Genomic DNA, 23,582 nt, shown 5'->3' with positions numbered 1-23,582 from the left:
GCAGGGAAAATCTGACTCTGAGCTTGTCATTAGAAAGCTGCTTTAATACTACTATGGGTAAGCTAGCAAACAGGAGAGAAAGGGCTCGCAAGGTACGAAAATCCTGCCGTGTGTTTCACCAGAAAGGCTCCCCCCTCCCTTCCCAGTATTTACCTTGCTGTTTAACCTTGTTTTGAGCTGTCCTTGGAACACAGCGGTGACAGCAAAACCTGAAATTTTCTGCAGCGGCCCCAGGCAGCAACTGTGTATTCAACCCGTCAGCATTTACTGCACAACCCTGCATGGCTCTTGTGATAAGTAGGTTTGGTTTTGTGTTGAAAAAACATGTTTATGAGCATTTTGGCACATTTCTCTGTCTGTTATTTATGGGTAAAGTAACAAAGGAAGGAGTACTTTCTTTCTTTTTCTTTTTTCTTTTCTGATTGCTCCACACAGCTCTCCTAGCTGATAGCAGACATTTTGATGTGAGTGAAGGTGAATATTGATTATTTTCAGTCGGTCTATTCGTAACCTGTGTGAAGACAAACACCTTGTTGATTCTCCACTGGTGTCCAGCAAGTCTCCCAGAATCAAGCTTTTTTTTTTTTTTTTTTTTTTTTTTTTTTAATTCTGAGGGCTGGAAGGATCAGCATCTCTCAAGGTATTGTTAATATTTATTAATGCATTGTTAGAAACCATGTTAACTACAACATGATGTATCTATCTCATGAGACGCTCCAGAGGATCAGGCAAAGCCTCCTGAGCACCAAAAAATATTCCCAAAATTTCTTTCACAAGGGTTCCTTGTGTCTCTTTGGAATCCGTCGCAGATGCCAACAGAGAAATTAGGGGGAGCTCATAGATAATAAGACATCTTTTGTTAGCAGGACTGGCAAGGACTGCAGGAGGTCATTTTGCCTAGTTCTTGCCCTAAGGCAGGAACCATGGATGTGAAGATGTTTGCCTGCCCTGGTCTGAGAGAGAGCATCCTGGGCGCCCTGATGGAGCAATTTCTGGAAGTCACAACCATGCAGTCCTCTCCCACCCCTACAATCATCTATCAGGAAAAGACATCAAAAAGCATTCATCCTTGTCAACCTCCTCGAGGTCTGTCTTGTTGGCATGTAATTTGTGTTTTCTTTGATTTATTTTGGGGGAATTTGCTTGAAATCAAATTTCAACCCAATGCCTCTCCAAGGGTGATTCCAAACTCATTAGAAAGTAGGTGAAGTCAACCTTTGTGAATTCACAAGTACAAAATATTGCCCATGTTATCTCCCTTCCTTGAACTTCTGCTTCCTGCCCTGAAGTGGTTAAATTTTAAGCTGAATTTCCTTTGGGATGACCGACAAAACATCGTCTTCCCTAGCTCATGTCCGCTGCAGGAGTTTCTGCTTTCCTTCTTTCTCCTTCATCACCTTCACCATGTCTTAAAAGCCACTGCTGATTGCTGTGCTGCTGCTCAAAGCAATGTTTGTGACTGTGACTGTGTCACCCACACACTTCACAAGGCCAAGGTGAGAAAAGTCACAGAGTGATACCAAATTGCCCTGTTCTCATGCTGTCCACAGCTTCAGAGAAACAAGGAAACAGAGGCGCTAATGGCTTTGGGCAACAGGCGTTCAGACATGCCACAGCAACTTAATAATACAGACGGTTATATCACAGGATAAAATTATGTTCTGGCCTTGAAACCTATCTGTGGCAGAGCAGAAGCTGTAACCTTGAAGCCACCCACAGCCCACGCAATTCTGTGGAAATTATGCACTTTGCAAATGCCTGTCTTTCATTCTGACAAGCTGAAGTATTTTCTTATAGCACAAAGCGCTCCTGCCTTTTCCAGACTTTGTTTCCTTCTTTCTCTCTGTGCCATGCACTGTGCTTAGAACACTTTCTCCTAACCCATCTTCCCCATAAAAAATCCTTTTTATCATGCATACAACAGCATGAAACAGAAGGATACACAGATCACCAGCTCTTCTCAAGGGTTACTGCAGCCCATGTATTTATCTCCCAATCTCAGCTTCCCCTGGCAGTCAATTCATGGGGGGGAAAAAAGAAAAAAAAGGAAAAGGAAAAGAAAAAAAAACAAACAGCAAACCAACAGCAAGCAAAAGTGAAGCGCTGATTGTAAATAATATTGCCTTTCCACAAACCCTATGTTCTTAAAAAGGAAGTGAGCAAACAAACAAAAAAGCACACAATGAATGCCTGTCTCTCCTTTTGTCCTCTGAATGCAGCCTTGCTGCTCTTGATATGAGAGTATAAATGAACAAACTGTAATATAATCAAAACGCTTAGAGATAATGAATGTTTTGGTACCTGTATTTAGTGATGATGTCAACTGCCCCTCCGATAATAACAGGTATGTTTTCAGTGCAGTGGAGGTATAATAAATCTATCGCAAGGCTGGGTAGATATCACCGATTTCCACTTCAATAGAAGCAGCCATCAAAGTCAGGTCTTTTATGAACCTTAATCAATGATAAACCAACCAATAATGCGTGCACACAAAAAGCACTAGAAACTCCAATAGGCCCTGTGAGCCCTGCACACCTAAAATAGCCTGGTTGGGCTTCATCCAGTCTAGTAGGAGTTAGTACCAGGTGCAATCCACTACCACGTCTATTTAATTTTATGCAAAGTATAATATACATAAAGCAACAGGGTCATACATGGTAAGTCAGCACAGAAACTGTGCTTTCTAATGTGTTTTTGCACTGTTCCTTGCTCTGACAAATTGTTCATTAATAACTATGATTAAAAAGAAGAAGTTTTCAAAATAAAACATTTTAAAATGACTTTGAAAAGCATTCTTCTCACAAAAAAAAATCAACATTTTACTCTGAGGCTTTTATAAAGATTAATATTGAAATAACTTGGGTCTACAGTTTGGTAGAAATATTTATCTACATATCTACATAAAATCATAATTAAAAATAAGAGGTTTATTCTAAATTTTGAAAGTTAAAAGACATTTTCTGAAATATTGAAGCTTTAAAACTTTAGGTAATAATAAGCAAATCTGCAAATTTAAAAAAGGAAGAATTTACTGTTGGCTGAAAACTTGATTGTTTTTTTCCTTGTGAATAGCATGTTTTCTGTAAAAGTCAGGTCGCTCCACTGAATATAGCACTCACTGTAAAACAATATGAATTAATCCAATGCCAGAATCTCAGAGTGTGAATCCACTTCTCCCTTTCTTCCTCAGTGAATACCATGTTGTTAATGAGCACTCTTAGCAATATAGAGTATTTTCACAGTTGCCAGAGCTGGGGACCCTGTCTCACAAACCCCAGGATAAGAACAAAAGAGAGACTTGAATCAGTCTGGGAAATGTTTGCTCTTGCAGTGAAATGATTAAAATAATTTCACCATACATAATACATAACAGGGTTCCAGGAAAGTGTAGGCACCCTCCTGAGACAGCCAAAGAGCCCTTTAATAATGAAACACTTCACCTCTGACAACGATGGGTCTTTTGAATTACTAGGTCTTGGAAGAACTAATTTCTGGTTTGATTGGAAAGATCTGATTTATACCCAGATAACCCCTAGGCCAGACTGAAATTGTATCTTTGCTCCCTGGGACTACTTGTGCTGTCCTGAACACAAATGTGGGAGAGGGGATGGCTCCTGGAGCGGGGCTTAAAGGTGTCTTGGGAGTCTCTTTTCAGGCACAAGAGCCTGGAGAGACTTTCAAAAGTTCATTAGAGGATACATTTACACTTCCACTTTCTCTCTCTCTTGGTCTCATGATCTCTTGTCTATTCTCCTTTCTTTCATTAGCACTTTATATCATTTGACACTTCATCAGGATGATGGCCTGTTTACTGTATGCAAATAATTCCTGAATTATGCATGAATAATTATGAATTTGCGTATTGGTTTCCTGAACTGGCATATTGCCATGTAAAATTAGCTTCACTTGAATGTGAGCACAAAAACATGCCGACACAGTTGAATTAAAATTGAAGGAAGAGCTCACCTTGAAGTGAACACAAACTATTGAGCACTGCTAGAAAGGAGCAAAGTGCAGCTGGAGCCTGGTAGATTCAGCCACAATCTGAGGACTTGGTGAGGTTCTAAAGCAATAGTGTGCAACATGACATGTGGTTTTTTTGCGTTGTAACACCATTTCCAGCCATCATCTTCACATATGGTGACCTGTGGCTTGCCTTGTCCATCTGCGATGGTGGCCTGCAGAGCAATTTGGTTCATTGCCAGAGGTCAGAGATGGGCTGGAGGACCTGACATGACCATTCATACCCCTTCAGAACAGCTTGTGATGTTCAAACTTTGCATGTTGGGAAGAAACCTAAATGAGGATCTGAACCCCCTTGCTTTTCCCCAGCATTTGTGTTCTGACTGGTTTGGGTTCCAGCTCAGCCCCTAGTGTTGACTGGGACCAGTGTGGGCACCCGTGAGGCCACATGTGGCAATCTGGTGTGCTGATGTATAAACTGTTTCATCCTGGCACAACTGTAGATGAATTAGGCTGGATAATTACAAGTAAATTAATTAAATTGTAATGGGGTATATAAATTTTATTTCTCTGCCATGATAAACTCCTACAAAATCTTCTTCCAAGTAGCCAGACTGCTTCTAATCAGGTGATCTGACCTGCTTAAAAGATTTCAAATGCTGAAGGCAGTTTTTCTTTCTCTTGCTATGAAGTGAAATTTGGGGTTGCGCCCGCTGTGCTCCATGGTCTGGAATCATTATCTTAAGGAGGTTTTGCTCTGCAAAACCCCTCAGCAGATCCACTCTGTCGTAGATCTAAGGGAGGTGGAGGAGGTAGCAGCCTTTCACAAGAAAGAGTGCCAGCACTGGTAGGCTTTTTTCTTTAGAATATTTCTCCCAAGATAACATGGAACATGTTTCAAGAAACGCTGAAGACCTTCTAGTTTGGGCACAGAGAGACCACTGAAGAAATCATTTTCAGTTGGTAATCCAGGCTAATTCCTCTTTGAACCTCTGTTTTCCCATCTAGTAAGGTCTTTGCTAGGTTTGTGTTTAATAGTTGCAAGCTCATGTGTCTCTGCATAAATGATCCAGTAACCTTTTTCTCTTTGAGTTTCCTGCCAAGACAGAGTCGTGATGACAATCCACTTGAGCACATGTAAGTAAATCTTAAAAAATGTGCTCTAACCTTGGAGTATTGGTATTACTGTGCTTTGTTCTGTATTGTTTGACAAGGGTTAATTAAAACAATTGTTATCAATTATGCTATCTGAAATGTTATCTGAATCATGCTGTCTGAAATATTTTGTATGCATTGCAGTGCAGGAACCCCAGGATATAAACTTGTTGCTGTCCTGTAATTGCAGGCATCTTTGGCTCTGCTCCAGGTTAGGTGAGTGTTACACTGGATCAAACTTTGCTTTCTGGTAGTGATCTGTCTACACTCATGAATGCAGTGAGCAAAAGATTGACAGTCTCAAAAGCAGCAGTTAACCAAAGGGCAACATGTCCCTTTTCTTAAAATGTTATCAACGGACACATTAGTCTCCCAATAAGCCTGTCATTCACAAGAAATATAGTTCACTGTAGTCTCTCTCTCTATTTTTTTTCCTGTTAAAAAGAGAACCAGTAAGAAATCATGATAGTTTTCTTACTTTTTTTTGTGTGAATCTGGTTTCTTATCAAGTGGAGACATTATGTTTGCTGCATTTGCCTTGACTACTTAGCACAGTTTCATAGGGCCATAAAGTCAGTGACATCTATAAATAGGTGAGCTAATGCTCCTTGCTCTATCCAGCAAGTGACAACGATGACTAAATGAATTTGAGCAAATCCCCACCTATGGTCAAAGTTGAAGGAGAATATAATGACTAAGTTAGTCAGCATAGATAAGGCTCCTATATGACATTTGTTTGTTTGTAGCATATCTCCTTCATATTCAACTAATAGAGTAACTCTACAGTGCTTCCTCTTGTCTCTCTTTTTTTTTTTTTTTTTTTTTTTAAGCCAGACTCCTGTACCATGATTCAGGACAGGAACCATTTTTGGCTGCAGGCACATGGGTCATTCTGCATAAATGAGCTGTGAATGCTATTGGAGTGCTCTGGTTGCTTAAATATATTGTGCTTCACCAGTGTCTCATGTGCTGCAGCAGGTGCTCCTGCACTTGGACAGTCCTGACTTCCCCCATTTAATTCTTTCCATACTTTCTGCTGTGGGAGGGCTTGGGGAATGCTAACTGATGATGGCCCTTTCAGAGAAATATGCAGATTTCTAGGCAAGTGGCCTGATCCACATTCATCACATAATATCTCTGCAGGCATTGCACAGGTCTGGTTCTATGCTGCTAGAAGCAGGTGGATGTGCTCCTGCACTCAGACAGGGAGAAGCAGCATGCAGGGGAGCTGGCAGATCTCCTCACCTGCCTCTTGGACATGGGTAACTCAAGGTGTCCTTCAGCCTGGACCCTTCTCCGCCAGTCAGTCACCACCAGAAACTCAGGGTGGTGTGGAGAGACTGTGACCCTGTGGAAACATGCTACAGGGGCATTATGACTTCTCTGAAAACTATTTGGGCAATGCTATTGAGCCAGTAGCAGAGGACAACACGGATACTGAGACTGCAGCTCAGACTGTATAGCATCTTTATCATCCTGTATGATTATTCACCAAATTGGCTTTTGTGTTCACCTCCCCCCCTCTGCCATTTACCTTCTGACTCTTCACCCCGTCCCTCCTCCATGGCTGGGACTGCTGGGGCTGGAGCTGGAGGGCTGTGGGCTCAGGAGGGCTGTGGGGCTCTGGGTACCCACCTGGTCCCAGCTCACCCACCCCTTTGGATACCTCTGCTCCCACCCAATCCTCATTCACCTCCGCCAAATGTTCTGGGCACACTAGGCCCAGTGTTACAACCTTGTTTCTTGATGTTTGTGACGATTTTATTAACAGAAATTCACATCTGAGTGCAGATGTGTAATCTTCAGCTGGGGATTTGAACCGGCAAAACGCGAGCATCTGATCCAACTCACAAAGCCTGTCTGGACCTCAGAGGGAGAGAGCAGAGAGAAAAAGGCAGGCTGTGAGAAGACTTTTGCACCAGTGTCAATGGGCACAGTTTTCTGGAGTGCTGCACATTCACCCATTGACAGTCTGCCTCTCTCTGTTTAATTGGTATGGAAATGAGCCAGCAACATCCTATATTTTCTTTTCTCTTCCTGCAAGCTCACAAGGAGAGCAAATGGGGATTTGAGCTTTTTAGAGATCTGAGATGTTTTTTCCCAAAACACAAATATTCAGCCTACCCTGCTTGTGCTCTGTCTTTTTATATTTTCTCTGTTTTTCATCTGCTTTCCATGTATTATTTTTTTTTTATCCTGACAATGGCGGTAAAAGATAAACACAGCAACCAGCAATGCAGTTCTAATAAAGCTCCAGTTAAAATAGCAAAGAGAATGCAAATTAAATACTATAATCATTTAGAAGCTGTAGTTTCTATTAAATATAAGTACTTCCCATCTCAGCTTTAGAACGTGGGTGGATTCTATTAAATTTAATTATTTTTTCCAGAGAATTGAAGGCTAAAGGTGTTTCACAAATGCACAGCTAGCAAATGAAGGTGATTTTCTTTTAAAAACTGCACAGAAAGGTGCAGTTGTTAAATGTATGAATGATAAAGACACTTTGTTATTGACTCAAACTCTTTTCTCTTTTCAAGTTTGCTTTCTTCTGAAGTTGCTGTCCTCCAAGAGCTCCCAGAATGAATATCGCAGAAATATTAGCTGTATTTTTTATAAATATAAGTACCAGTAAAGTTTGCTCCTCAGTTCATTGGAATAAACTTTCTGCAGTCAGAGCTGGATTGAGCACCCAAGAACTGAGCTTTTGGGTTTTGTAAGACTTCAGTGCTGAAGTTCAGCTCTCTGCTCAGCTGCTGCACATCTCCAGGGGCACTGCCAGACAGCAGACACAATATTTTTCAGTATTTATAGTTGCAACTGAACAAGTTTTGGCCAAGAGGAGACACCTCCTTTTCTTCCACATCTTTGCTGGCAGCTCCCTTACGTAACCTTGTGGCAGTTGTGGAAACCACCCTGGGGCATCGTGATGTCCCCTGGTACCATGCTTGAAATGGAGTACAGCACAGATACTCTTCCATGGACCTGAATTTCAGTGACCATATCCCAGATAATTCCAGCTCTTTAGGAAACTACCATTCTGGTGTCTCTGCATAGCCAGCAGCTAAATGCCACTGCTTTATGGGAATACTGAAAGAAGCTGAGTTTTTGCAGTTTTGTGAATGGGATGGTTGCCCATATCACACAGCAGCTTTACATTGCCTTCCAGATGGCTCCTGGCTCTTCATGAACCATCCTTTCTCAGTGATTTCAGCTGTCAGTGTGTTCCTGTGGAGCAATCATGAAGCTCTGGTAGGGTATGGACCTAGACATGTAAGAAGCTCTCATGTTCCTGTAGCTTTTACCTGCCAAGGGATCTAAATGACCTGTCCTGTTTGATTTATTCTGAATTTCCTTTTGGAAAAAACCTCAGGGATTCAGAAACTGGAAATGGCTGAGGGAACATTCTTTCCTTTCCCACTGGCCAGCTCACTGAGCTGTGTACGCTGCTTGCATGGAGATGGGTTTGTATCCAAGAGCCTCGGCCACTTGATGCTCATGGGGTGCTCCATCACCAGAAATGGCCACACTCCAGAAACGGCCACGCTGAATTTGTGATTACTGCAAAGCCTTTCTTTTCACAGGCAATTTGTGCAGCATGGAAAGGCACAGCATCACCCACAAAAAAGCAGCAGCACAACATGAAAAAGACAGTGCAGGGTGATGCTTTACATAGGAAGCCATCTTCTGTCAGAATTATTCTTGAGAAAAAAAATACACTGCACTGGAATTTGCGGTTAAGTTATGGATGATGGGGGTGGGGTGGGGGGGAAGAAAAAGCAATTCCTTTCCCAGCCTTCTTTCCATTTGCTCTGCATCCCAGCAACACATGCTGAAAATGCTTGGATCCCCTTGCTCATGGTGGTTTTTAGAGTTCAAAACTTGCGCCACTTGTCTGACTGGAGATGTCCTGAGTTTGGGATGGTCTTAGGTCAGGACCCAACTCCCGCAGGCACTTTGAATTAGGTTTTAAATAATTCTGTAGTGCTGTATGGAGAAAGCATCCCCCTGTGTGCTTTCCCTCTGTGTTTATATGCATTAGTGCAACTTTGCTGAAGTAGGGTCTGAAATAAACATGGTCATGTGAGAAGAAAATTAGCTCCTGAATTATTACATTTTATGTAAACAAAACAGTAAAAAGGCCTGAGGATATTTTTTACTGTTTTATGGCGAAAATAGAGTGAGGAAACAGATTCAAGGAACTGTTGGTGCTAAACCTCATCATTTGTGTATGTGAAGCTTGGAGAGTAGCTATTAGTAGATCTTTCAAGGTTAATGTAACTGGTCTTATTTTGTTGATTGAATAAGTGATTATTTCCAGAGGGATTAGTTATAATCCAGAAGTTAACGCTTCATTTCATCTTTGATGGTGTTTGTACAAATTTTTTATACAACCTTCCAGGCAAGCAGCCCTGCTAGCTCAGCACTTTCTATTGAAGGATTTGTTGCAAATCAAACTATTGTTATGTACCTTCATGTTGGAGCTAAAGGGCAATATTCTGATGCAGCACTTCTTCCTTTGAAAGTGCTAATTCACCAAAAATGAAATGTTTCACAGAACTTTCGCAACAGGCACATGAGCCTTCCTTGCTGCTTTTCCAGAGGGCCTGCTGGGAGTCCTGGGTTTCTACACCTACTTTCCTTCAAGAGTCCTGACTTGACACATGTCCTTTTAAATATCTCTAGCAGGTAGTAAAGGGCAAATTCTGCAAATCATGTGATGGAAAATCCCTCGGTGGGGCTTTGTTCACGCCCAAAAATGACTTAGCATATGTAAGGAAGGTAAAATGGATACTAGGAGGAGAGGAAGCTATGCTCTGTCTGAATGTGATCTTCTTGAGGAGTTCCTAGAGATGGAGGCAGCCCACTTATCTGGAGATCCGCTGGAAATCCTGTGAAGTAGAAGTCACCTTCAGCTCTATGGACATAGACCAGGAAAATATGTTAAATGCAAGGCATCTTTCCAAGTCTAATCAGCTAAAACATTTTTAAGCCTCACTGATCCAGCTTGCACAGCTTTTTAAGCTTAATTGGTACTATTATGTTTGTAAGGAGGAGAAAGATAAAATATAATGCAAGTGTAGGTATAGAAATCTACCTAAACAAATCTGTACATCTGTAATGTAGAAGAGAAAAGTGTGGAAATTATTGTACTCAGTTCTGTATTTAGTGTTATGTTCTGCAGGATTTTCCATAATTAGTTTCCTTCAGCTGTAGTTTTCCTTGCAGTTTTCTGTCATCCAACTGGCATAAAGCTCGTCCAACATCACTGTATGTTAACAGACTTTTTGTACAAGTGGTAAAAAAAACAGATCTGTAATTGTACCTATAGTTTTTCTTCTATTGTGTGTTGATTGTTATTATGTGGCATTGAATTCATATGTGGGGAAATAGTTATTGCAGATTACTTTTGTTGCTGCATGTGGATAAGCATTATGTCAGGCTGTGTTTCACTTTTTTATCAAGATTACGGGCAGTTTTATTAAAATATATATTCCCCGTCACTTACCTGATATGCACAAACGTAGGTGATTTTCAAAGCCTGGTATTTAAAAGTCAACATGTCTTAACATTTTGCTGTCAGTTTTCTAAAAGAAAGCGATTCTAGGAAAATGGAAGGAACCAGCCAAATGTTTAAAAATTCTTCCTGTGAGATAATCAATCTTTCTCAAATAGAATTGTAGCATGCTTAAATTACTATTGATTTTTTGGAGAAAAACATACATTTTTATTACTTTTTATTTTATTTGGCCTTTGCTCTCAGATCCCTCAATAACAAAACTAGTTACACGAACAATTTATGGTCATATAATAAATAGTCTTCACAATTTAATTAAAAAGTCAAGTAGAAGAGCTGTTTATCAAGCCAAATGAATAAAAACCCAGCCATTTTTATGTGATAAATCAAAATATAGACTGTCAGTTTAATCTTCTCTGTTCTCAGCTGATACACCATGGCACAACCTTGTATTGGTATGTACACTTGAGCATTTTCTAAAATGCTTTAAAGTTAGCTCAATACTGCAGTAAGTCCAGGTTGCATTTCTGTGTGTTATCCCTGTCCTTTACTGGGGTCTTTCTAGACTGAACCATGCATGGCAGCAAGCAATGCTGACAATGGTGATGTGTGGCTGCATAGGTCCCTAAGCCAAACATGCTTTGAACGTCTGTCAGCTCTTGCCACAGGATGCTGACATTTTCTGGATATGAATGTGTTGCTTAGTCATATGGAAAGCCATCAGGAACCATTGGCATATTGACATTTCACTGCTGTAAAACTCTTAATTTAATGCACTCTATCATTTGTCGTGGACAAGTTGATGGGTTCAGTCGCCTGTTGTTCACTGAAAGGTCAGCTGCAGCTGCCTAACTGGGAGAGGCTGGCGTGTGGCAAGGAGAACGCTGGCTCTCATCTCCTTGTGCTATCAGTCATTAGAATGCTGTTTATTATTGTGGTGGTTTCACCCTGATGGGCAGCTAAACTCCATCGCAACCACTCTCTCACTCCCCCTCCTCGTAGGAAAGAGGGGGAGAAAATATGTTGAAAAAGTGCTCAAGGGTTGAGTTAAGGGCAGGAAGATCACTCACCAATTACTGTCACGGGCAAAACAGACTTAAAGTAGGGAGATTAATATAATTAATTGGCTATCACTAGCAGACTAGAGCAGTGAGAAACTAAAAGCAAGCTAAAAGCACCTCCCCCCATCCACCCTCTGCTACCTCCCTATTTTCTGTGATATTAACTTATTTTTAAAAAGACAGAAGCAATATAAAAGGTGTTATAAAGGTATTGGTGGGGGATTTTGCGGTACCTCTAAGAGAAATAGCCAGTGTGCCCTACTGCTTTGTTGCAGTTGATGTGTTGTGCACATACAGACATGGTTTTAGGCTTCCCTGTATTTTATGCTGGAAGAGAAATAAACTGTATTCAGCTGAGAATCCAAAATATGGCATGAGCTAATTGTATGGACTGGGACAGGCCAAAGAAACTCATGCAATGAATGTGCTGGTCCTTCTGGTAGTGACGTGATGGATTGTAAGTCGTGTGTGAGAGGTTATGAAATGCTGCCTAGCACCCTCCTAGACTGGTTATCTGGAAAATCTGTAGATAAAGCACCAAATATGTGGGGAATTAAAATTCAGTTCAAGCAAGGCTGAGTATGTGTTTTCTCAGAATATTGTTTAGTCTTTAATTATGGTTAAATCTTTTACTTAGATAATTGTTCTACCAGCTGATAACATGAATTATATTGAAGAACAATACACTAAAACATTTTCAGTAAGAAGAAGCAAAGGAGATGATTTTGGATTCCTTTTTGTTCATTTCTTAAACATCATGTCAGTTTTTATGTTTTCTAATTAATTTGGTTGCACTGCATGCGTTCTTCCCTGCAAACACTGATTCTGAATACTTACTGTCACCGCCTCTGACAGTATGGTTTGGGAAGCCTTGGCTCATTAACCAAGGTCAAGACATCTGTGCAGGTTGTCTTGGGTCAGAAGACTGGTTCCCCTTTCAGCTGCACTGTGGGAATTGAGGCAAATTACCCAGAGAGGACATGTTTGAGTTTTCTACTTGTATAGTTTAATGCTTTGGGGTCTATGTTTCTCACAGACATTGTGCTGTTAAAAGCCAAGGTGCTTGGTGACTTCAAAGTCCTCCGAGTAAAACTACTTTCTCTTTTTTTTTTTTATTTTTTCTTTTTTTTCCCTAAGTGGGAAAGAATTAAAGCTGCACTTCGCAGCTGTAGTTTCTTCATTTTTTGGCATTGCTGGACATTACAGGTATAACAGCCTTTGCATTGTCATTTGTGCCGGACACAGGCCGTGCAGGAGGCTGTGTCTGCGTCCCCAAAATATGCTTAGTTCACAGCAGTGAGCTGTGCTCCATGCTGGGCTGGAGGTGCTTGGTGGCTCACAGCAGCTGGAGGACTTGCTGTTCCCAGCCATTTCCCTGCAGCTCCATGGGCTGATACTACAGTGAGGAAATCTGTGCACACTGCTGTTCATCAGATTTACTAGGTTCTCCGTGTTACCAGGGAAACATCCAGTTTTAGGCACAGCCCTAAATGTGATTTAATTAATTTCATTAATTTAATTAACTTTATTAATTTTACATCCTAACAAACCTGAAATCTCAGTAAAACGATCCACATTTATCTGAAAAGTTTGCTCAGTCCCACCTCCCTCGTGGGCTGCCGGTCTGGCTGCTGTTGGAGGGATCTGGGGTTGCCGAAAACCTGAGAGGGAAATACATTGGCAAGACATTGGCAAAGAAGAAGAGTACAAAAGAAATGGGAAACAAATACAGGAAAAGTGATTTTGTGAATTTTTTTTTTTCTGACATACCTCATGTTCAGTCTGAAGGATGGCAGGATTTTGGCCAGATACCTGCAATAAGACTCTAAAGGTCCAAATTCACTTCTGAGATCAGACACTGTTTTGCTTTGGTTTGGGTACTAGAACATATTGGGATTTGTAACGCAGGTGCCAAAACTAGTGTGTTCCCAGGCAGGGGATTGCAGGGGCCCAGCGGCCCCCATATGAGGCTCTCTAAGTCCCTAAGGAGACCACATGAAAGGAGGGGGGTGAACTGCACCACATGGTGCTGAGCTCCTCTGGCAAAGGGCCAGTGATCTGTGATGTTCATTTACATGTGGAACCATCCCCAGTCCCCGTGGGAATTCGGACTGCCTGGGGTGCTGCTTTGGAGCCCAGGTACATGAGGCAGTTCCAGGCCACCAGCTCATGGCACAGCCCATTTTGGGGAATGAAAATGAGCTTTGTGTTGAACGGGGAACCGGGTCCTGCTGCCAATGAAGCCAATGGCAAGGCGCCGACAGATTTCAGAAGACAAACTGAGCCAAAATTTGTTACTGTTATGTCTCATTAGCCTGGAAATTAATTACCTGTACCTTCAGGTTCACTTATCTTTATGGTGATGGGTATTAAGTCTGACCCCCATTGGTACCTAAGTTTCTTTTGGACTGCTTTCCAAAGGTTTTGTGGCAAGATACATTTCAAGTGGTTCTCATAGTGTTTTTTCCCTTTTCTCTTCAAAAATTGTCTCAGTTGATTAAAGTTATGTATTTCTCCCTGCTCTGTTATTCAGTCTGTATGGAAACTAGCTAAGAACAGTGTAGTGAAGTGGAAAAACTGCTTGGACTGGAAGTACATCTACCAGATCTGAAATTTGTAAATGGTTGCCTAAATACTGCCCAAAATGGGATTTCCAATTGAAATGTTCTGTAGGAGCGTATAACTCGAAGAAGCCTAGTCCAGCTACGAATTTGGCCCTGCTTTAAGTAGGGTTGGAATAGAGTACTCCAGAAGTACTTACCAGTCAAACTGACTCTTATAATTTAAATTATAATACTGAAAATCTAAATTAATAATAATGGTAAGACATACATGAGCTCTGGGCGCATGTAACTCAAATATACCCCATCACATTTTAATTTTTCCTATTCTTGGCAAAACAAGATGATGAAAATTTGTGCACACTTTGCTGTTGGACAAGGACTATGGCAGAAGTTGGTGTTTAGCTCTGCTTGCAAGGGAGTGCTTGGAGAATTGAAGAGCCCACAGGGTGAAAGAGGCACAGAAAGAAATCAGGAGGAAATGGCAAACAAAGGTTGAGGTGAAATAGCTGGTTTTCTTCATGGCAAAGGTTGACAGCCAGGAGCTTGAGTTCCTGCCCTAGGTACCACGCTGCTCAACACGTGTTTTAATGATCTGGGTAAGGAATAACAAAACCATCCTGTACATGACATAAAGATTTAGGAAGGACGGTTGGGATTTTCAAAGAGAGATTTAAAATGAGATAAAGAAACGGGCAGTATAAGGGGGAATGCTCTTAAACTAATTTTGGATTATCTTGGGCTGTGCTTTTCTCTGAATGTTTTGTTTTTGTTTTTTTTTTTTCCCTCTTTGCAGCTATTACTAGCTTCTTTCTATTTCAAGATTTTAAAAATGTATATCAAATTCTTTCCTAAACATAGGAAGTCAAAGAGCTGAATTTTAGCTATTAAGCTAAAGCAGCCTAAATAGATGATCTCTGCTACATCAGGCAGCACATGTGCACCCATCCATGTGGCCCTAGGAGGGGAAAATTACTTCTGTTTCACATGATGACTGAGTTGATTAAAATATTTAGTAGCTTTTTTTCGGTCATGCTTCATCACGAATATTTACATCCTGCTCTACATAAGAAGACAGCCCCGATTCCTTCTTGGCACAAAGTTTAAAACTGGCCCCATTCGTGTGCAAATGTGTTTGATGTGCTTGTGGCTGGAGGTTCACGCATATGCTCTTGCCTGCCCACTCGTTTGGTCTAACTCAACCCTGGAACAGGTCTCCATCTCTCAGCTGTTACAGATTCACAAAATTCACAGATTCACAGAATTGTAGGGGTTGGAAGGGACCTCAAGAGATCATCAGGTCCAAGCCCCCTGCCAAAGCAGGTTCCCTAGAGCAGGTTGCCCAGGTAGGCATCCAGATGGGCCTTAAATATCTCCAGAGAAGGAGACTCCACAGCCTCCCTGGGCAGCCTGTTCCAGTGCTCCGTCACCCTCACTGCGAAGAAGTTCTTTCTCGTATTGGTGCAGAACTTCCTGTGCTCCGTTTTGTGGCCATTGCCCCTTGTCCTGTCCCCACAAGCCACTGAAAAGAGTGGTTAAATTTGTCAGAGAGGTGACATCAGCCACTCTCTGAAAGAATGACTTCACTACACCTGTGTTCCTCTCCCTTCCAGATGTCCTTCGTGCCCTCACTGATAGCTGCGATTAATTTGAGAGGTTTTAGCAAGTGCCTCAGAAGACACCCCTGACTACTTGCAAGGGAGGTGCAGGAGAGCCATTTGTGGCTTAAAGTGTTGATTAAATTTGCCTGGTCAAAAAATTGTTGGAAATAGTATTGCCTTTTAATCTGAGCAGATGTATAGCTAAACTGCCTTAACATTCCTACAGATTCATAACACCTGAATGATCACAGTATTAAAACAGTATAAAGACTTCCATAATTCAGTGTCACCTCATTATTGTTAAGAGAAATGTAATGTTAACAGTGACAACTATGGAATAACTCCAGTTGCTGATGGCACAAATTGTATTCAGCTGAATCTTCACGCATCCTCAAAAAGAAAGAGAATCAAAAAGCTGTTTAACATATTTAGGTGTTTTGGAATAGTTATAAGGTAAATGGTATTTCATGTTCGTTAATCAATGGCTAGAGGAGAAGCTGAACTGTTCAACATTGATTAAAACTCTCCTTGCTGATTTAACTAAAATCCTTTTTTACTTTGAAACCTTCTGTAAAAAGATAACGTGTTTTAGATTGTCTTAACACAGAGAGTCATGTTTGTATTTGCTGTGTAATGTTTTTGTTCTTAGAAGAGAAAGAAGGAAATGGCAGATTTTAGCTGATTCAAACAGCAAGATGAAATAGGGTGAAAAAAACGTTTCTCAGCTGGACCCACTGGAAGTCAGTTCCCATCATTGGCAGGAGCAGGGAAGCTGGGGAGCAGAGGAGCTGTGGCGGAGGCAGGACCTGGACAGCCTCCCAGGCTGCCCCAGGGTCTGCAGAGTCAGATCTGCTCCTCTGCCAGAGCAGAGCTGTGAGCTGGAAAGTCAGCTTTGTCTGTGCTGAGAAATTTGGCTGCTCTAGCAAAACACAAATGCGGCTTTGAAGCTGTTTCAGTGAGCAAAATAAGCCCAACTGGCAAATGCAATTTATGCTGGTACTACACATCGCTGCCATGTATTTTGCCAGCAGAGAAATGTGGCAGAAAGAGGTATATTTTTAAAAAATTCCAGCACTAGTAGAGCTTGGCAGAGCCTAGTGCAAACCTGGCATAAGAAGCCAATTCTCCTGGCCCACAGATTGCTAAGGGAAGGACTGAAGCAAACACCAGATCTTTCACGGACTGACTGATAAATGTAATGAGAGCATTAAGTAGAGGCAAAGCCCCTCAGACTTCCTGCTGAAGCACTCCCATGGACACCTGGGAAAGGAAACATTGTCCAAACTCCAATTCTCCAATGTGGTTTTAGGAGTGTATCTGCTAAACACACGTGTCACGGGTGTCACGGGTGGAAGATCTCCACAACCAGCCAATACACCAAAGCAGGGGCCAGAGCCTGGTGGTCACTGCAGTCTGCGTGAGGCTGGTGCCTCCATCAGCTTCACAAACCACCGAACAAAGAAAAATAGCATCAGGTTACTTGGGCAGTGAGACTCCAGAAAGTGTAAGAAGGGTCTGGCCAGACCCCAGGGCCGTGCCCTCGGGGCTTCCCCAGGACTGCTGCCGACCCCAGAGGTGCAGGGGGAGCAGCTACCAGCCTGCCCTGAGCTGAAGCCCACAGGCAGCGTGCATGGACAGAGCAAGATGAAAGATGCAGCAAGCCCCAGAGCCAGCCTGGCCAGGGCAGCTGTGCTGGGCTCAGCTGGGAGGAGCAGCACTTGGGCTCTGCCCAGTCCCTTGGGCTGCTTCAGCCTGCGGCTTCACCAGGGTTAGGCCCAGGTTTGGCATCAATATCTATTCAGCAGGGGCAATTTTTCTTTCCTGCTCTGTTCCTTCCCAGGTAGATGTGTTGATTAAAGATGTCTTTGCACTGTTTCTGGTAGAAAATAACTGCAGCAACATCTCTCCAGAAGCTGCAGTACTGACTCCAGCTCTGTAGGTGGTGGCTGTTGTGGCTGCTCGTGCATGGGTTGTGGGATGCTAGTGGAAGAGCTTGCAGGGCTTTGTGCTACTCTTTGTGTCTCTGCATCTCTCCTCAGTGCTGTGTGGTATGGTTCTGTCTTGTTTCATGAATCCTGTGTGCATCTCTTCCTGCAGTTTTCATTTTTTCCCTACTTCTCCTGATCCTTCAACATTCTATGGGTATTCTTTTAAAATGATATAAAAGAATGAGTAAGCTTGATTACTATAACTATATGTGTTCCCTTCCAGCACCCCAATAATTTTATCATCTAAAATCCTGCTAATTTCCTGCATCCAGACATTCTCCACAAGCAAGCTGCTCTGCTGGACTCTCAGCCAACTGCCCATTGCAAATGAATGATAGAGTTGGGAAACAGGGAATGCCATGTTTACCTCAAACCAGGAAAGTGCTACTAGAGAGCAGAAACGCTGCTGTATTACCATGTGCAATTCTTGCTTCTGAGAGGAGTGTTTTGGAGGAAACCTGGGGACTCTGCAGCCCAGCCATTTCCCAGGATGTTCACGCAATCAGCATGACTGAATATCATCCCTGGTGCAAGGGATAAAACCCTGCATTCTGCTACGATGCTGGCATGCTTCTGTGATGGCCTTTCTCCCTTGCTGGGGAAAGAAAAGCAGGGAAAAAATGGCAATGAAAGAAAGGGAGGAAATAAAGGTTAATGAATACATTCCTTCCTGAGAGGGGACTGACCCATGGGACATTCACTGGGGTCTGCTGGATGAGAAGTCTCCTTCATGTCTCAGGGTCGCTCACTGGCCCCTCAAGCATGGCTGCCATTCTGGGCACAGTGCGAGGCATGGGGGACAGCACGCTGGTGCAGCCTCTGCTTTTCCCACCCCTCCCCACAGGCAGAAGTTTATTTTCCCAGTTTTCTTTGTGCCACTCCCATCAGCAGCATTTGTCCGGGCAGAAATTGTTCTTACAAGAATTACATCCCTTTTCTAAAATTGCCTCAACTACTGATTGCTTAAAAAGAAATCGAATGGCTGCCACGGATGGCTTTTTAATGAGTGCTGCTCAGAGAGCAACTCAAGAGCTCTCCAGAGAAGTAGCAAATAAAAAGTCTCTTCTGTTTCTGGATACACAATCTGCTCTGAAGGAGTGCAGCAAGCTAGCAGGGATTGGAGGGACCCTCATCCTCTGCGGTATGGTGCTGAAGAATAGGAAGGCTGGCTGCACTGCCTGGGTTGTTCATTCTCCTCCGTGCTCTGGCTTTCTTTTTGATTTTAAAAACTATGCTCAGAGCCAAGGTGGCAAGTTGGAGGCCAGTTGTATGCAGATTCTGTGGGGAGAGACCTGGACCAGAGTAAAATCTCTGAGCTGGGAAGAGTCTTGTGGAGTTGCAGCCTGCAGAGGAGCGGGGAGGGGGGTGGGAATGCTTTGGGACAGGAATCGGGTCGCTCCTTCCTGCCTGCAGCTGCCAGAGGGATACTGGGGGGTTGAGAGCTACTGAAAAGCAAAGAGTTTTCCTGGCAGAGGGATGTGAGCCTCCTGGCTACGCCCCACTGCAATGAGGATTTGGCACCCAAACAAAGTGTTTCTGTGCTGAGGCACTCTCTCCCAGTGGTTCTGTTTGAGGGGAGAAAAATAAAGAGATGGAGAAGAAAAACAGCCAGCAGAAATCCCTTAGAAAGAGCAGCTCCTGGTTAACGCTGTGCTGCAAGCTTTGAAAATCAATGTTGACAATTGCAAGGTGCTGCACAAGGAGAGGAATAATTTGAATTGCAGACACAGAGCCCCAGATTATTTGCAGACACCTGAGCCATGCTACCAGCAGCTGGGAGAAAACCACTGCGCAAAGTGCAGAAGTAGAAATGTCATAGTGTGAGTCAAGGGACAGGTGGCAGTCCTCAAAATGTTACCATGACACCATCAAATTTCATGTCTGGAGCTTGGGGGTGCCTCAGGAGAGGTTTCTGCTCCCACTGTTTGGCAAACAACCTCGGAGTGAACAACCTGTACAGCCTGCTGGTTTTGGGGACCAGGGTAGAGCAAATTTGTGCCCCTTGAAGGACACAAAGAAAACACTTCTGCGGGGACCCCTTCCTCTTCTCTCGCTTCCCAGGAGCAGATGGTGACACTTGGTCCCCACATGGGACCCTCACACAAAACCGCTTGGGGAAAACCACCTCCCAGGGAGTGCTGCAGAGGGTGTTTAAGGCTATGCTTGTTTGTCCCTTGAGTATAGCAGGTTGGGCAGTGGGGCATTGCCCTCTGTTTCCAGATGCACAGTCAAAAGGCAAAAAGTCTTAGCAAAACCTACGCAGGCTCCTGCTGTATTTTTCCTCCCCTCCCCACCTATGCCTGTTAGGTGAAAACTTCTGGCTTGACCTTATGTAGTTCTCCACTTTCTCCTTCTTCTCCCAGACTGATCAGCCCAGCCCTGGCACAGAGGTGCTGACTTACGGGGATGGCTCAATGGCAAGAGCAGGGCCGAAGCTCTGCAGTGGCTCAGGCTCCTTCCTACAGCCTGCATGGGGATATCTGAGCTACCTTAGGCCACGGAGATCCCTTCCCTGTGGCAGCCTTGCCACATGGTGTAAACCATCTGTAAATACTTGCTTACATTCAAGTACCTGTTAGTCACCAGGACAGTTGCTTTATGGCCTATTACCCTCAATTTTCTCTCTTACCCAGACTTGCTCTTTGAAGCCTCTCTTTTCTCTGAAAAGCTCAGCTCTGTTTTCTACCACATGCCTTGGGCTGGGGAAGAGACATCCCTGATCTCTGAGGTCTCTGCTACGGATTAGGTGAGGTCTAAAGCTAGTGTCAGGCTGCAGAAAAAATTGGATTGGGCAAACCTATTAGATTGGTTTCAGTGGGAGTGTGGGAACCAGAGGCTTCAAAGATCCTATTTGGCAAGTGTGTCCACAGCAATGAATTTGATTGTATTCCTTCTCGCATCCATGCAGATTGGAATATCAATTTTCAGTAAGGGGGTGGAATTTGCAAATTAAATTTGTCACTTTGGATCCACCAGATTATAGGAAATGGAAACAAAAATGAATATAGAAGTCAGGAATAAAATGGATGCTTGCAAACCCAATGTTTATTAAACATTATTTTCTATTATCAGGAAACAGCATGCCAGTTTTAGTATCATCCAAATAGACTATGTAGCCTATATGGCTAAATAATGACAACTGCACCTCATTGCTCATCTCCCAACCATTTTTAATTTCAGCTGAGAAAAAGATGCCTGCTATTCAGGACTAGGCTTTCAGAGAACACTGATTTTTCAGCAGAACATTATGAAGTGCTGAAGAGTGAGTGGGTGCCACCAGTCTAAGGCTGGTGTTATTTATATCCTATCTGTCTGGTACAAGTGATAAATCTGCAAAGACAGTGAGGATCACATCCTGCAACCCATCCTGATAAGGACAATCCTTACCATAAATTGAAAACTAATGTTTATTTCTCTTTAATTAAATAGTCCATTAGCCAAAGACTGTGTTAAAATATTTAAAAAGAGTAATGTAATCAATACACCAACCGTGCCATTACAAAAATATCTCATATTCAATAAGTGTCAGGTTTCCCCTTTTTGCTGAATTATGAGTTCTTTAAAATGGATAGGGGGAACACTGTGGGTTGAGATTACCTGTAAAGCAAAAGATCTGTCATTTGTCTTGATTCTCATGAGGGCACTTCATCAAGCTGTTGTCTTGATTAAGGCACAGAATATTAATTGATTCAATTTTTATGTGATACACAACATTTCTCCTAAACTATCCCACTACTTCTCAGATGTATTAAGTATATATATATATATATATGCTGGTTATAGTCAAAACAAGTTATCTGTGGGAAGCAGGGCATTTTGTGCTCCCCTAAGACTTGCTGTACATGTTGATTAATTACTTTTTTTGTTTGTTTGTTTTATTTCTGCTGGGTCAGTCCTGCTCTGGCTAGGAGCTGGCGGGAGCATGGGGAGGAGTTGTTGCAGCAAGAGATTCCCTATCCAGTGAGCTCTGAGTGGGATGGAGGATTTTGGGGGAAACACAGCTGCTCCCTGCTCCCTTTCCACAGTGCTAACAGTGAGGATGGGCTCATGTTCCTGTGTGGCCACTGATTTCCACTCAGGCCACATCTCAGGAGCACCAGATCATTCCCCACATGTGCCAAAATGGGAAGGAAGGGAGGAGAACCATAGAAATAACCAGGCTGAGGAGTTCACACACTGCTTCCTCTTCAATCTTTTAGGGAGCCAGGCTAAAATCAAGTTTTAAAACACTTAAGAAATAAAAGTGTTATTTCCAGTGAAATAAGTATTCTGCAGTTGCTCCACTCTCTTACTGGTACCTGTAGGAACTAAACCAGAAGGACAAGTTACCTGATGCAGCATCCACAAGTTCTCAGCAGATACTTTCTCTCACCCTGTTATTGCCTTGCATGGTGTCTGTTCTACTGAGGTAATCAAGGTGAATTTTTGCAGCCGTTTTCCTTTCCCAGGAAAATATTCCTAGTGGCATGATAAAAAAAAAAAAATCTTTATGAAGATATTCTTTCAGTTGGATTAGTTTACATGTGCTTTTAATGCCAAGAACCTCAGATTGCTTAAAAATAATAAAAATGAAATGTCAAGCAAATAAAAGTTAATTAAATGCACAATGAAGGAGGCTTAATTTTAGTCCTAAAAGGAGCCAAGGACTTTTCAGAACAAATCTACAAAGGCAGCAAAATCCTTGATTGCAAGGTGTAAAACATGGCTAAAAAATTAGCACCACGCCTGAAAGTGCATCCGTACCCCAGACAGGAGCAGGCTGGAGATTATTTATCAGGAGTTGTGGGAAATAAGAAGGCAGTGAACAAACACAAAGACTCTATGAATTGCTGTATATGATTAATATATTTGAAAGTCTTTGTATGAAAAGAGTTCTGAGTTATTCCAAGCCCAACGCAATGCAAAATTTAAAGGTCAGCTACTTCTCTTCTTGAAATAGATGGAGGCTTGTGTTTTGCAGGTAGGTGGACCAAACTCCAGGTTTTTCTCAGCACAGTTGTTCCAGCGTTTTGGAAACGCTGAGGCAATGAGGAAAGCCAGAAGAGCAAGTGAGAAAAGGCAGCAAGTATGCACCTCACTCACAGAGACCATAGCATGGGCAGATACATACAGGAGTCTGGTGCTACAAGCTTTTGGCACAGATGTGAGGCTTTTCACAGGAATGCCCGTTTCCACTACTGAGACTCTTCACAAGGATAACAAAAGTGTTAAGAAAAAAGGACAAAAACCCATATAGCACGGACTGCCAAACCAAGAGGAAGTGATGTCAAAGCAAAATTACAGCAGGCTGCAGCAGTGAGTGGGTCTGCTTAAACATCTGCAGCCAGTGGTCTTTTACTTGAGGCTTACAGCTTCATAACCAATGTAAAGATGTAGGGACGTGATCAGAAACACCCCTAAACCACTCACACTCAGGTCTGTACCTTCAGATGTGACAATAGCATGAATGCCAGGAAGAGAGGGAGGGAAAAGAGGGTTTTGTTTCCGATTTTATTTATATTAAAGGGCTTGATGATACGTTTTCTGATTAATTTTATAACGTTGTAAGTTAACAACAGAAGATATTAGACCCACTGTATTTAATCTTGGAGTCTATAAGGCTTTCCTTACCCTTGACCCATCATCGTTGTTGTGCATTAGGATTATGTGTGCTGTGAGAGTGCTGAATTTCCCAATGAATGGGATAACATCATTTCAGATCCCAAGGATCTGAAATGACCAGAATGTCAGAGCTTGCT

This window comes from Anser anser, assembly GCF_964211835.1.
Source record: "Anser anser genome assembly, chromosome: 13".
NCBI lineage: Eukaryota > Metazoa > Chordata > Aves > Anseriformes > Anatidae > Anser > Anser anser.
This window is presented reverse-complemented; position numbering follows the sequence as displayed.